This window comes from Peromyscus maniculatus, chromosome 4 (assembly GCF_049852395.1).
Source record: "Peromyscus maniculatus bairdii isolate BWxNUB_F1_BW_parent chromosome 4, HU_Pman_BW_mat_3.1, whole genome shotgun sequence".
Classification (NCBI taxonomy): domain Eukaryota; kingdom Metazoa; phylum Chordata; class Mammalia; order Rodentia; family Cricetidae; genus Peromyscus; species Peromyscus maniculatus.
The window spans coordinates 106,071,695-106,087,824 of record NC_134855.1 but is presented as its reverse complement, the minus strand read 5'-3'; positions in this window follow the sequence as shown (position 1 = coordinate 106,087,824).

Here is a 16,130-nt window from a genome sequence, read left to right as displayed (position 1 = left end):
GGACAGTCACCTAATGTTTCTCAGCATTGTTGGTGCATTTAAATTGGCTACAGGCCTAGAGTATCTGACAGACCATTTTTAGAAGCAGGAATTCTGAGAGACCATCTTACCCTGTCTTGGCAGAATACAGTGGTCCCTTTCCTTGTGTCCCGCTTGTCCAGAAAGGACAGCATTATATTTGTACTGTCAGCCGTCAAGGCAAGGGCAGTTCTTTGCCCAGTAGGCCATTTTGTGCCAAAAAGACAAACTTCCAAATGGAAATGTCTTAGAAGCCCAACATTCTCTCGGGATCAATTGGTGCAGCCAAGAGCAATTGTGTCTCACGTCAACAGAATTTTAAGTTATTTAAATGCCATATTCTCTAGGTCTATGAAGTGTTTGAAGATTACCTATCTATCTGAAATATATCTATGTATACCTAGAAGACTTAACTAACATGGCTACAGATATGATTATCATAGATGACTAATTATTAATCTATTTTTTAATTATCCATTACAATTTTAAATGAGTTACATAAACATAATACCTCAAACAAGAATAGAAATATATATATATGTATATATATATACAGTATAACAAAATTAACTTTAAATTTGTATCAATAAACTAAAATTTATACCAATGTAAAACATTTTAAACATAATCTAAAATCTATACCAATGTAAAACATTTTAAACAAGTTGTTCTTTAAAGAAGGTTCATTAATCTACCCTTTAAAACTGGTTTCCAGGCATTCAAAATCTACCCTTAAAAACCATAAAACTGGTTTCCAGGCATTCAAAAGGACTGGCATCACACCGTGTCCTCACATGTGTTAAGAAATCACACAGACGGTGAACAGAAAATTCCACAGAACTGAAATGTAAAAGCACTCTGAAAGATCAGCAAGGAAATATGACCCTGGAAAAAGTTTACGAATGGTTTATGATAAATGAAAACACAGCATGCCAAAACTACAGAACTCAGCAAAGGGGCTGCTGGCAGAGATCGGAGTGTGAACGTTGATGCTTTAGAAAAACAAAGAGCTCAAATCAATAATTCATCTTCCAGCCTAAGAAACTGGGGAGGGGGAGAAGAGAGAAAAATCTAAAACAAGCAGAAGAAAAAAATTATAAAAATCAGAGTAGCAATGAAGAGAACAGAGGATAGGGAAAAATAGAGAAAATTAATAAAAAAAAAAAGTTCTTTTCTTTTGGAAAAAAATGAAAACTGACAATCCCTATGCTGGACTGACTAAGGGAAGAAAAGAATGTTCCCACTAACAATATGATGGAAGAGGCGAGCAAGCTCAACTTTGCAGAGATAAAATAACTGTAAAGGAATACTGTAAACATATTCATGCCAACAAGTTGGTAGCATGGATGAAATGGAATTATTTCTAGAAAGACATAAACTGACAAAGCTTATCCAGGAAATAGATTGTGAAACAAAAAATGAAGAGATTAAATTGTTGCTCGAATTCCTAAATCGTCTTTTAATAAAAAAACAGGAGCCAGATACTGGGGTAAATGCTAAAAGATCAGAGAGACAAAGGAACAAGCCACTGCCATGTCTTACCTCTAGGACTCCTCAGCCTGAAAAGGCCTCAGTTCCTGTCTCCTCATGCCTTATACACCTTTCTCCGCCCAGCCATCACTTCCTTCTTAGTGCTGGGATTAAAGACATGTGTGCTTCCCAAATACTGGGATTAAAGGTGTGAGATCTCAGGTGCTGTGATTAAAGGAGTGTGATTTCCAAGTACTGGGATTAGAGGTGTGTGCCACCACTGCCTGGCTCTGTTTCTCTCCTAGGAATCAATCTTATGTAGTCCAGGGTGGCTATGAACTCACAGAGATCTAGATGGATCTCTGCCTCCCGAGTGCTAGGATTAAAGGTTTCTATGTTTAATCTAGTGGCTTGTTCTGTCCTCTGATCTTCAGGCAAATTTTATTAGGGCACACAATATATCACCACATTAAATTAGAATCTTTATTAACAACAAAATTTCAAGCAGGACAGAGTCCCGTGCCTGTAATCTGAGCAATGGGGAAGCTGAGGTGGGAGGATCAAGAGTTCAAGGCCATCCTCAGCTATTTGGTGAAGTTGAGGTCAGCCTGGGCTACACAAGACTCTGCCTTAACCCTTCCTTTGCCCTAAAAAAAATTACCACAAAGAAAAACCCCAAACCTGATGATTTCAGTGGTAAATTATACAAAATTTTTAAAGAATAATTAACATAAACAGTGGCATATGCCTTTAATCCCACCAAGCCCTTGGGAGGCAGAGTCAGGCTGATCTCTGTGAGTTCAAGGCCAGCCTGGTCTACAGAGCGAGATCCAGGACAGGTACCAAAACTACACAGAGAAACCCACAAAAAAGAAAGAAAGAAAGAAAGAAAGAAAGAAAGAAAGAAAGAAAGAAAGAAAGAAAGAAAGAAAGAAAGAGAAAGAGACAGAGAAAGAGAGAAAGAAAAAGAAAAGAAACTCTTTCAAAATGTTGCTTAACAGAGTACTAGGGAGGTTCCCAGGAATCCACAGGATGACTCCACCATAGACTCCTGGCAATGGTCGAGAGGGTGCCTGAGCTGACCTGCTCTGGTGATCGGATGGCTGAACACCCTGTCATCATAGAACCCTCATCCAGTGACTGATGGAAGCAAATGCAGAGATCCACGGCCAAGTCCCAGGCAGAGCTCCAGAAGTCCAACCGGTGAGAGAGAGGAGGGATTCTATGAGCAAGAGATATCGAGACCATGAATGGAAAAAGCACAGGGACAAATAGCCAAACTAATGGAAACACATGAACTGTGGACCAATAGCTGAGGAGCCCCCATGGTACTGGACTAGGCCCTGTGGATAAGTGAGTTGATTAGCTTCAACTGTTTAGGGGGCCCCCAGGCAGTGGGATCAGGACCTGTCCTTGGTGCATGAGCCAGCTTTTTTGAACCTAGTGCCTATGCTGAAACACTTTACTTAGCCTTGGTGCAGGGAGGAGGGGCTTGGACCTGCCCCAACTGAATGTACCAGGCTCTGCTGACTCCCCAGAGGAGACGTTGCCTTGGAGGAGGTGGGAATGAGGGGTGGGTTGGTGGGGAGAGCTGGTGGGTGGGAGGAGGGAGGACAGGGGAATCTGTGGTTGGTATGTAAAATGAATAGAAAAGTCTCTCTCTCTCTCTCTCTCTCTCTCTCTCTCTCTCTCTCTCTCTCTCTCTCTCTCTCTCTCTCTCTTTGGTTTTTTGAGACAGGGTTTCTCTGCATAGTTTTGCGCCTTTCCTGGAACTCACTTGGTAGACCAGGCTGGCCTCGAACTCACAGAGATCTGCCTGCCTCTGCCTCCCGAGTGCTGGGATTAAAGGTGTGCGCCACCACCTCCTGGCAGAAAAATCTCTTAATAAAAAAAAAGAAGAAAAAAGAAGAGTAGAAATATACATACAGTATAATAAAATTAACTTTAAATTTGTATCAATAAACTAAAATCCATAGCAATTTAAATTAAAAAACAAATGTTGCTTAAGTGGGAACACTTTCTTAGTCATTCTATAAGGGCAGGTTTATCCTGGGGGAAAAAAATCACTAAATCCAGGAATAAAAATAATTATGCACTAATCCTGTGTATGATCTACATATAGAAAAATGGCCACAGGCCAGATATTCAGAATATTAAAACAAAAAACCAACCTACTATAAGTCAGTAAATCTGAAACTTAAAAAATGAGTGAAAGACCCAGATAGACGTTCCTCTAGAGAAGATATTCAAATAGCCAATACCACATTATTACTCATCAGATAACTGCTCATCAAAACCACAAATGAAATGCCACCTCACACCTACAAAGATGATTAAAATAAAACAGACAGACAATAGTAGCAAGTGTCGGTGAGGATGTAGAGAAATAATATCTCTTAGCACATTGCTGAGAGGAATGTTCAAATTAGTTTATTTTGGAAAATCATGAGACAATTCCTCCGTGTGTTACACAAAGTCACCATGCCATGGGACCCAGTATTCCACTATTGTTGTGATATTGAAGATAATTCAAAACATACCCATACAAAAATATGGGCTCAAAAAGCTGGGAGGTGGTGGCATGTGACTTTAATCCCAGCACTTGGGAGGCACAGGCAGACAGATCTCTGTGAGTTCAAGACCAGCCTAGTCTTCAGAATGAATTCAAGGACAACCAAGGCTACACAGAGAAATTCTGACTCAAAACAACAACAACAACAAAACATGTGTGCACAAATGTGGACAGCATCATTATTTAATTAGTCAGATAAAGAGATCTACTGGTCTGCCTTGGAGACAGCACACACAGTTAATGACGATGTTCAGCATCACCTCTGTGGGCTCCGTGGAGCCTGGGATGTGTGCAGTTAGTCCGGCACAGGGCTGGCCCAGCTCATGGGAGTTAAGCAAATTCAAGTAGCAGGGTTGCCTGGTGCACTTGGGGGAATTAAGCCGCAGGGTGGTGTTCGCCGTCATCTTGCTCATCTCCTTAAAGCCTCACATAACAAGCTGGGGGGTTGTTTAGTTTGCCTGTGTGCTAGAGAAGCCCACCCCACACAGACCCTGACAAGGTGGCTTGGGTGGGTCCACCTCTCTCCGAACTCTTGATGCTTTTGCTGATGCCGGTGCTCCCGCATGAAGGGTTCTCGGATGTCTCGTCCTGTAGCTATGAAGTTAGCAGGACGTGTGTCCTGAGCAGTTCTCGGTGGAGTCTCTAATCGTTTCCAGTGACAGTCCCTTTGAACCCAGACTCTGTGGGTTGCCAGGATTATACAGGGACGGCAGGCAGACTGCTCTTCCCACAGAAACAAACAAACAAAATACCCAAGCACCTCTCACATGCCTTACAGGTCGGATTTGTGGAAAGGACAGAATCAAAGAGATTCGGGGTTGTTAAGGCCATAGGGACAGACTTCTTCAGTCTGTGGCGTGAACTGAGTGAAGGTGATGCCGTCGGGTACCAAAGCTTGCTTGGAACCAGTTGCTGCTCAAGAAAGGTGGGCTCCGGTGGCGAGAGGGTGCAGTAGAGTGGCTGTTTGCAACAAAGGCCCAGAGACGATTTTGTAGACGTCGCAGAGGCCATCTGGCCCTGGATTAAAGCCTGATGTGGATCCGGGACAACCGTATCCAGGGAAAGAAAGAAACAGCCTGGCAGCCTCGCTGAGGGCCTGGGTGAGGCCAGAGAATCCTAGCCGAGTGACTGTGTCCAAACAGGAAGTTATTCTCTGAATTCTGATGTTCTCTTCCCCGAAATGGAAGTAGTTATACCTCTGTCTTACAGGAGATTCCGAGTAGTTTTTCATGTACAAAATGGACCCCCAATAAATGGATACTCTGGTGGTGGACTTGACAAGGAGCTGGTAATGTTGGTGGCGGCGGTGGAAGCAGTGCTGACGGCGGTGATGGTGGTTATGGTGGTGGTGGAGTTGGTGGTGCCGATGGCAGTGGTGGCGGTGATGAGGATGATGCTGACAGGTGGCGGCAGTGATACAGTGGCATGATGCCGATCATGATGGTGAAGGTGGTCATGATGATGATGGAGGCGATGTTCCAGGGAAGACTTTATGAGACTCCTGGAGGGCCACCAACCCTGCTTCACTGGGCCAGTGTTTCCAGTGAAATGACTCAGTTGGAGCAGGGGCTGGGGCTGGACAGCTAGGCTGTGTGTAGACGGAGAAGCTACATGAAGCTACAGAGAAGTTCATGAAGCAGAACTGAAGCCAGTGCCCCTAGTGGGAATGGAGACTAGGAGAAAGATGGAGACAGAGGAAAACTACTCAATGAGAGATCCCTACCTCAACGCCTTCGGAGGATGTGACCCTGTCCTCGGTCGCCACTGCCATCTGTAAATCTGTGTATCTCCCCAGCAGTTTTAGAGAAATGGACTCTTTTTGGTTGTCTTGAATGGAGCATATGATAGGGCCTAGAGGTCAGAGACAAGACGGGGTCTGTGAGGCTCTTGAGTCTGCCTGGAAACAACCCTGGCTTTACATGAACACTAAGTGTCTGAACTCAAGTCAATGCTTCTTCAGCTGCCTGAGCATCTTCCCAGCCCCTCCCTTTGGTTATCTGATGCCTTTGTTGGTTCTGTTCTCTTCTGATTGTGAGAGTGTGTGTGTGTGTGTGTGTGTGTGTGTGTGTGTGTGTGTGTGTGTGTGTGTGCGTGAGAGAGAGAGAGAGAGAGAGAGAGAGAGAGAGAGAGAGAGAGAGAGAGAGAGAGAGAGAGAGAATAATGTTTCTACCATGTAGGGTAGGGTAAAATGCTGTAACCTGCGGCCATGGTGGCATGGTGTAAAAATTTGTGACCTCTTTTGGTGTACAATATATTGGTGTATAACATATTGGTGTGTAACAGGGCATGGTGTTACTAAGAAATAGAATCTCAGGCTATCAAAATCCTGCTCCCTCTCTGCTTTATCAGGGCTGGGTTCAGATGACATCAGGAGAGGAGGTGAGGGATGAGCAGATGTGTTCGTGGAGAGTCCTGCCGGTGCTGATCCCTCATGGCCCCCTGCCTTCAGCCTGAACCACAGGACCTTGGGAGGAGTCTGCCCTGTGCCTCCTGAGCCTCCTGGGGCCTTCTGGGAATCTTTGCTTCCTCCCACAGGTGGTGGGACGTTGTGAGAGGCGGTCTGAGGAGTCGGACACAGCATGGCCTCTGCACAGGGCTTCAGTGAGAGAGCGGACGGATGCCAGCCTTTGAGCCTGGGTCAAGAACAGAGCAGCCGGCGACAGACGCACCTGTGACAAAGACTGCCGTCACCTCCAGAGCCGTTCTTCCATGGCAGCTATCGGCAGGGTCAGGAAAAACACCAGCTGTGCTGAAACGTAAACCCTTGAACATGGGCCCTGGCTTCAGAAATCTCTTAGCTTGGTCATAGAGATGTCCCAGACCCGTTGAGCAGCCATCCTTGGGTCCTTCAACCTTAATCCCTCCCCTGCAGAAGGCCAGGGGGCTGGGGAGCAGTGTGTGTGCTAAAGACTTAGTTCCCACCGGTACTGTTGGGAGATACTGGAAACTTCCAAAAGTGGGGCTTTGCTTGCTCCTAGTCTCTGTGTCACTGAGGGTGTGCTCACTCTTGAAGGAGACAGTCTGACCTCGGCCCACCCTTTTTTCTCTCTTTTACTTCCTAGCCACCAGGTAAAAACTTTTGTTCTGCTGCCTGCTGCCCACCGTTGCTTCTGTCATCCCCACCAGAAGCCTAAAGGCAACGAATGGGTCTGCTTGACCCTGGACTGAAACCACTGAAACCATGAGCAGAACAAACCTTCTTGCTCTATAAGTTCACTATTGGAGGCATTGGTTACAGTAGCAGAATACTAATGAATATAATCCTGTTGGCGTGTCTGTCTAGCAGCACTCTGGTTGATGATGACCATCTAATATGTTTTTGTGTTTTCCATTCAAGTGAATAGAGCTGGCACGACCATCCAGGGTGAGCCTTTTTGTGGACATATGTTTTCATTTTGTGTGGGAAACCCCTAGGAGTGACACTGTGGGTCACAGGGTACTATTTATATGCTTGGTTTAGGAGTTGCTACATCCTTACTAATATTTGGTCATGTCAGTAATTTTAATTTTAGGTAGGAGTATTGTGGTATCTCACCGTGGGTTTAGTTTTTATTTCCCTGGTGAACACTAATGAGTGTCTTTGAAGTCCCTGGTGGCCATTTGCATGTTTTTTGTGAAGTATCCAAATAGTTCATCCATTTGCTTATTTCTTTACTCACTCACTTTCACAATGCTGAAGTTGAACCCTCAGCCCTGCACAAGGTGCTCTAACCACTGAATTGTTCCCCCAGCCCTGTTTTCCTCCTTACAGAATCTTGTGATGTGTCTTAGGCTAACCTTGAACTCACTACATGTCCCAAGCTGGTCTTGAACTCACTCTCCCCCTGCCTCACAAGTGTTCATGTTATAATTGTGCGCTACCCTTTTAAGCTCTCTCAAACATTTTTAATTGAATTGATTATCTTTTTTTAGTGAGTTGAAAGAGTTCTTTGTATATCCAGAATATCTTTCCATTTTTCAGACTTGTGAATATGTTCTCATTTATTTACTTAGTGATGTCTTTTTAATATTTAGTTATTTATTTTTAAGGTCTATGAGTGTTATCCTGTATGTTTGTCTGTATGTCGTGGTTGTGCCTAGCACTTGAGGTGGCCAGAAGAGGGCACTAGGTCCCCTAGAAATGGAGTGACAGGCTGTTGTGAGCCGCCATGTGGGTGCTGGGAACTGAACCTGGGTCCTGTGGGAAAGCAAGCAGTGCTCTAAACGGCTGACCCATCTGTCCACCCCCCTTAGTGATGTCCTTTACCAGCAGAAGCTTTGAGTTTGGTTAGAGATGTATCAGCTTCTTTGACGATTATCACTTTCTGTGACCTACACAACTTTCCTCGTCCCCAAACTACCAAAATACGCTCTTGCATTTTTAAAAAATGTTTTGTGGCTTTTGTCTCTGGCTCTATGGTACATTTCAAATTAAGTTTTGCATAAAATGATAAGGTGTCTTGTTTGTTTCCAAATGCACACCCAATTAAGACAGCACCATTTTGTGAAAATAATTTCCCCCATAAATTGCTTTGACTTCTTTGCCAAAACCCAAATGACCTGTACATGTGAACTTACTTTTGCCCATTTCTATCATTTTGTTTTTGTTTGCTTGTTTGTTTTGTGTTTGTCAATCCTCGTCGGTCACCAGCCCCCCGCCATTTGCGGGTTAGTCTATCTACTCCATCTCTTCACATGACCCGTCTGCTTTGTTAATCTGTGTTCTCTGGTTTGATGTTATTCAGTTCCATTTCTACTACTTCTTTCTCTTGTGATTACTCTGTGCTTCTTCCTGCCTTGCTCCTTCTTTTCTTCCCTGCTTCCCCTCCTTTCTTCTTTTTGCTCTGACTCTTAAAGAGGACTCTTGAAGCTCCTGACACCACGGAAGGCCAAGCCGATGCCAAGGGTCCGGGCTGCCACCTGGAGCCATGTTGGTGTCCGAGTGCCATACTGCTATGGGGGCCATGCCAATCTGAGTGGCCTGTGCTGCCACCTGAGGCCATGGTGTCCCAGGCCCAGGCTGCTGTCATGGGCCATGTCTGGGTCCACGGCCCAGGAGCAGCAGCCAGGGTCTAGGGTGATGTCCATGGCTCCTGTTGCCATTGGGGCCTGTGTGGGCTCCTAGGCTCTGGACAGCCACCTGAGACCATGTTGGTGTCTGAGGGCCTTGCTGCTGTTGCCAGGGTCATATTAATCTGGGTGGTGACCTGTGCTGCCAGGACTAAGGGGATGTCCAGGCCAAAGCTGCTGCCAAGGACCATATCTGGGTCTGTGTTCCTGCTGCAGCTGGGGTCTGTGATGCTGTCCATGACCCGTGTTAGCACAGGGGGCAATAGGAACCATGTGTGTGTTGAAATTGAAGGGCCATTCTCTTCCGGCCTGCCCCTCACTGGCCCTAGGATAGCTGGTCCTGCCCCTTGCTGGACACTGCAGCAGGAGAACTGGCCCCGCACCCCTCATGGCAGAGCTGGCCCCATGGCATGGGCCTAGGAGAGCTGGCTCTGCTCCTCACCTGAAGTAGGGAGTCCCAATGGCCAGCTACCACCCAGATCCACATCCTGGGTCTGGGGTTGGCCCACCCCCTAACATCTACCCCATCTATGGCCTTCTGGAGTGCATGAAAGGATTTGGCAGAATGATAACTACAGAATCTCCAAGACTCGGAGCAACAGCAGGATATCCTAGAGGAGTTTTGGTGAGGGTCCAGTGATGATGGCATGCCTGAGGCCTTGAAGCAGACCAATGACTCATTGCAATGAACATTTTGTGGGTGGGGCTGATGGGACAAAAGGTTATGTAAGTGACATACCACAGCTCTTGGTGCCATTAGAATGAATAAAGAAGTATTGGGAAGACAGAGGATTGAGGTGGTTTTATTGTTGTTGTTTTCTTTTTAATTAATTCTCTGGAGGGGGACTCTTTTGCACGCTGCAGGAGTGAAGGGTAGATTATGGATGGACTGGGAGGTAAGCAGGACAGGGGTGCATGATGTGAAATTTCCAAAGAATCAATAGAGTTGTGTTAAAAAAAAAAAAAAAAAAGAACCCTTGAAGCACCGCCTTGAAGCCTCCTTCTTTTGTATGTAAAACTATAAATTTCCTTCTGAACACGGTTTTTATCACAGCTATCCATTCTGATGTTTGTTTCCGTGATCATTCTGTTCAAAGCTCTCAATTCCTTGTGGCTCCTTTTTTGACTCAGGGTTACTTCGAAGTGCTGTCTGCCTCCAAACACCTGGGTATTCCTAGAAAGTTCACCATCAACGATTTCTGTCACAATCCCATTGCATCCAACGAAAACTCACTGCACCCTTGCAGCCTTTTCAACTTACCGGGACTTACTGCATGGATTTACCTGCAACCTGTCTTTTAACTGATAACATATGGTTTTTAATGAATACGAAATAATTACATCTATTTTAGGGTGTAGAATGGTATTTCAATCCATGCAAACCATGTCTAATGCTCACATGAGAATAATTGGTATATTTATTATCTCTGACATACCATCCCTTTCTTTGTTATGATCATTCAGAGTCCCTTCTCCAAGCCATTTTGCAATGTGCTGCTAAGTGTTGTCAACTACAGTCTAGCCTGTTGTGCTGGAGAGCACTGGGAGTTAGCATTCACATACCTAGCCCCCCCCCCACCACCACCACCACCTTCTCTGGTCTGGTAACTGCTATTCTTTTTTTGTGAGCTCAACAATTTCAGATTCTCTATATGGGTGAGAACATGCAGTAATGATATATATATTTTTTACTTTATTTACTGACTTATTTGTGTCTGTGCACATGCATGTGCCACAGTGTGCATGTGGAGGTCAGAAGACTGCTCTCAGGGTTAGTTCTTTTCTCCCACCATGTGCATTCCAGAGGTCTAACTCAGGTCATCAGAACCGGTGGCAAGTGTCCCTACCTCCTGAGCTAGCTCACAGGCCCAGTGTTTGTCTTCCTATTTCACTTACCATAATGCCTTCTTGAAAAGAGATCCATTGGGCTTGGTGCTCTCTCAGTATCAACCAGGCCGAGACATTGGTGGTTTATGTAAACACAGCCACCACTGCTGATTTGAGGCCTAGGTTCTCTCAAAGGCAGGTAACAGGTATTAACGTTTTAAAATAGGATTGTAGAGTTCTCTACTTCTTTGAATTGTATCATATTTGTTTTGTGTGTTTTGAAGCTCTGTTCTCGGCACCTACAAACTTGTGATTGCCACTTCTCCTCGTGAACTATGATTATGGTCCGTTCCCTTCTCTTCCTCTGGAATTTACTTCCATCTGAGATCTCCACAACCCTTCCAGCATTCTTCCCACTGGTTTCATAATTCTTATTTTTTACACCCATTTTTTTTTAACAGTTCTGTTGCCCATCTTACAGAGACCTCTCTTTCTCCACCTGGACATTTCCTCTTGGACCACAGCGTGGTGTGTTGCCACTTCCTTTAGCTAGCCGGATACACAGCTAACTCTTCTGAGGCCGTTCTGTTCCACCGTCTGCCTGAGGTCCTTAGCTTCTAATGTTTGTTCCTCTGGTCCTCCTTCTCCTCATGCTTGTCATATCATCTTAGCGTGCTTTCAAATTATTTCCTAATTTATCTATCGACCTTTTAGCCAACTTCTTTGGGCTTGTTATTGATTGCATAGAGATTACAATATGTGTCTTACACTTCGCTTAGTTAAAATTGTGTTGCTTCATATAAATTGTAGAAGCCTCAGGATCACATAGATCCATTTACCCCAATCATGTTATGTTAAAATTTTCATATGTGCTGGCCGGTGGTGGCGCACACCTTTAATCCCAGCACTCAGGAGGGAGGCAGAGGCAGGCGGATCTCTGGGAGTTTGAGGCCAGCCTCCTCTACAGAGTGAGTTCCAGGACAGCCAGGACTGTTATACAGAGAAACCCTATCTTGAAAAACCAAAAAAAAAATTTATATGCATTATATATATGTCTATATATATATATATACCATAATGTAATATTTTCTTTAATCATATATATTTAAATTTAAAAATGTCTTCATATTTGTCCAGAGATTCGCTATTTTAATGGCATCACTTCCCTTCAGCCTGAAGGAATCAAAACCTTGATTCTTTTTTAAATTACTTATATGTGTGTGTGTGTGTGTGTGTGTGTGTGTGTGTGTGTGTGTGTGTGTATTTTGCCGGCATGCATTTTACATTTTTCACTCTGACCTCCAGTGTTTCTGAAGGTCATTGCCATCATAAACGTGGTGCCTGTTTGGGGTTTATCTTCACCTATTGTTCATTCAGTCGGTGACAAGGTTTCTGAGAGCCAAGCTCCGGTCCTCTGCAGGAGCAGTGTACACTCTTAACTGCGGAGCAGGCTCTCCACCCCTCTATGTGTTTTCCCAACTCTGAAACGTCTTGGAAGTCACGGGGTGCCTCCTCAGGTGAGGGGGCCTTGAAAGAGAGACCACAGCTTCCCCCTGCCTTCTTTAATCTGCGGAGATGCAGGAAAGAGTTGATTTCATTTTCTGCAGGAGGCCTGGTGCGTGTACATGTGTGCATTCACACACAAGGAATTGGCTGCAGTGTTTGCTGACGAACGGGTATGGCACAAGTCTCTAGATATCAACTTGGAGTCTGAGGAACTTAGATATGACGTTACTTTGGCCCTGAAGGGATCGCTGGAAGTTATTCTAGCTCAGGAGTTATTTTCTGAAGATCTTTAATGTTGACTGGCAGTGACAATGACAGCCACAGTGGCAATGGCAGTTGTGCCGTCACCAGTGGCTGCCGCTCACCGATGCACAGCATGCGTTCATGTCATCTCCATCCTCAACAGCCCATTTAACAGATGGAGAAACAGACTCGGTGAGCAGATGCTGGCTTCTCACAGCTGATAGAGCCAGGGCTCCATCTGAGTGGCCCCAAAGCCTCCCTTATTCCACTATTCCGAAACACTGGGCCTCAATTACATAGATGCCCTCTCATCAAAAAGACTGGATAGGGAGGGTGCATGGATAAGTTGATGAGAGCACATCATATATAATATGATATGATGGACGGATGCAGAACACGTTGGATTCTTTTAAACATCAGAAGTGGAAAAGAGAGTGTTCTATAGCCCAAGCTCTCACATTCCATCTCCAAGGGCAGGCCTGAAAGACCAGTGAATCCACCTAACAAACCTTCCAGAAGAGAGGACTGTTCCACTTCCCTTCCCCCAACCTTGAGATCTTAGCTGCAGGATGGGACCATTATCCTCAGAGCCCAGCTGTGGTACAGGGGAAAGATGAGAAGCTATCAGAGAAGAGGGTTCCAGCTGTGCTCCAAGATTTGGATGTGAGCTTTTTACAGTTAGTACATTTGATTGGAGTGTTCAGCCACTTCCTACCACAAGACCCATTGGTCCACAAAGACCATCAAGAAGGTTGAATTTTCTGGCGATCCAAAGTCTGGTTCTTTCCAGATTCGACAAACACAATAGTCGTGGTCCCGGAAGAGCTGGTTCATTTCTTGGTAAAGGAGTTGCTAGAGAGTTCTCAGGGCACACAAATAGCTGGACCATAAAGAAAACAGTAAAGCATTTGCAGAATGGAGAAGTGTATTCTCAAAAATGACACCAGGCCAGGGCTGTGGTTCAACAAGGGGCTTTCACACTGTTTCTGTTGTTGTTTCAGTTTTAGCCTCAGAAGGATGCTCTGCTCCAGCAGGGCTGTGGCTTTACTGTTAGCACAGACTCTGGACCCCGGCAGGGATAGAAAGAAGGGACCTACCTTAACCAGTCTCGGAATTCCCTCAGAGGAGCCAGTGTCTCCCTTTAGAAGCTTCCAGAAAACTGTCTATTGTTTAGAATGCCACTCTTCCCCGTTTCTGAACTTCAAATTGCTGTGCACTAAGACTTCAAGACTTAGGATGGACACTGAGCCCAGCATGGTGCTTGCCACAGATGATGAACATGCTGGGACCATGGAAGGGAACTCTGGGCTGCAGGAGCAACCAGAGGAGAAATGTTCAGCTCCTGCTAGGTCCATCACTGTTGCCTTCTTGGCCTCCTAACACTGCACCATGTCAGCATTCTACCTCACGACTCTGACACCAGTCACTGTGTGCCTGACTGGGTCTGATGCTCGTAGCCCGACTATTTCCAGTAATTGCAGATGGGAGCCAACCTCAGAAGGAGAAGGGATCAGAAATATTCCCTGGAGTGTGTTCAGTAAGATGTTGTTCATCCCTTGGGCACCTTTGCACATGAACCCACATGTATCTGTGAGGTGCGGGATCTGGGGGACAATGAGATATGATGTGAGGTGACTCTTACTGTCCCCCGTGATCAGAAAATGTACGAGTAGCGATGGCCTCATTGGGGAAGCCAATTTGACTGAAGTTCTTTATTTTGAAACTAAAGAAGCAATGTGCTTCTCTCATATCCAGTGTCCTCCTTCCCCTTCCAATGGGAACTCCAGAACTGAGAGAAAGCCAGTGTTCAGGGGGAAACGTGACCGTGATAGAGAGGAGGCCGAATTTCACTAGCCAGGAGATTCTGCATTCATGGGGCATGCAGAGAGAAGCGAGGAGGAAATAATTAAAACACAGGCTTGCCAGTCTTTGCTTCCAGATGCTGTGGGCACAACCACTGAGCCATCCTGCCCTTTTCAGCACACATCTGCATGCTGGCCCCAGAGTTTCTTTCTGGTGCCTGTCTGATGACCCATCTCAAGTCAGGGAGTCACACACCTGTCAGCAGGTCGCTTTCATATTTGACTGGACAACCTGTCTGATAGCTGCCTCGGGGCTGCCACAGGATGTGATTTCAGAGGCTCTTCAGGGTGACTGATGACGAGGGAGAGGTTTATACTGAGCCTAGTCCATCACAGTCTCTGCCAACAGTTGACTCGGTCCACCTTGTATTTAGTGGTCCTCTCACAGAGCAGCCACAGCTTCCAGAGGGATCCAGAGAGCATGGGATGGGTCAAATTAGATATCTCGGGAGCTTTCTATTTCTAGATTAGAGGTGTCATATTGCTGATTTTAGGGTATTTGTATATATGACCTTCTTCATGAGAAAATGTGTAAAGTAGAATTTTGGCTGAGTATTAGGAATATAGAGGGTACTTCTTTAACTCATGCTATAGATTCACAAACAGATTTTAAATACTGTGTAAGTTTGGAGAACTCAAGAGATAGCTATGTCAGGGAAATGCTTGCTGGGAAGTCATAAAGACCAGAGTTCAATTCCTTAACCCCTGTAAAAGAGCCAGACATGGTGGCACATGGCTGTCTTCTCTGTGCTGGGGAGGTGGAGACCAGTGGATTCCTAGGACTTGTTGGCTAGCCAGCCGGCCTCACCTACTGAGCAAGCTCCAGGTCAGTAAGAGACCTATCTTAGCCCTAGATGAAGGGTTCCAGGCAGTTAATGACAGCAGAGAGGGGGATGAGCCTCCGGACAGGCTGTCAAATGGTCAGCCCTAAAAACATGCACATATGAGTAGCGCTAAACGGACTCAGCAGGTTTTATTTGTGTGTGTGTGTGTGTGTGTGTGTGTGTGTGTGTGTGTGTGTGTGTGTGTGTGTGTGTCTGTGTGTGTGTGTCTGTGTGTGTGTGTGTGTGTGTGTGTGTATGTGTGTGTGTGTGTAACAATAATAAAGAGAAAGAGGTCAGGGATCTGAGAGGGAGTGGAGGGAAATACAGAAGAGGTTGAAAGGAGGATGGGGTGAAATGATGGAAATACAGTACACATACATGAAAGTAAAAAAAAATAAATTAGAAAACAAAACAAAACAAAAAACCCCACAACGTGGATAGTATTAAGTAGTGACACCCAAAGGTTTTCTCTTACCTTCATACTCACATGTACACATGTACCATATACGCTCACACACAAGTGTGCACCTGAATGCACACACACACACACACACACACACACACACACACAAAATAAATAAAATAAAAAGTGAGTTTAGAAACCATGAATTTTGTGGCATGTGTTCTCTGAAGTCTCAGTGTCTTTGTCTCTGTAATGTCCCTTTAGATCAGGGGTCCTCAGCCTCTGAGGTGCGACCCCATTGTGGGTTGAGCGACTCTTCACAGGGGTCAACTGGGACCGTCGGGAGACGCAGAGAT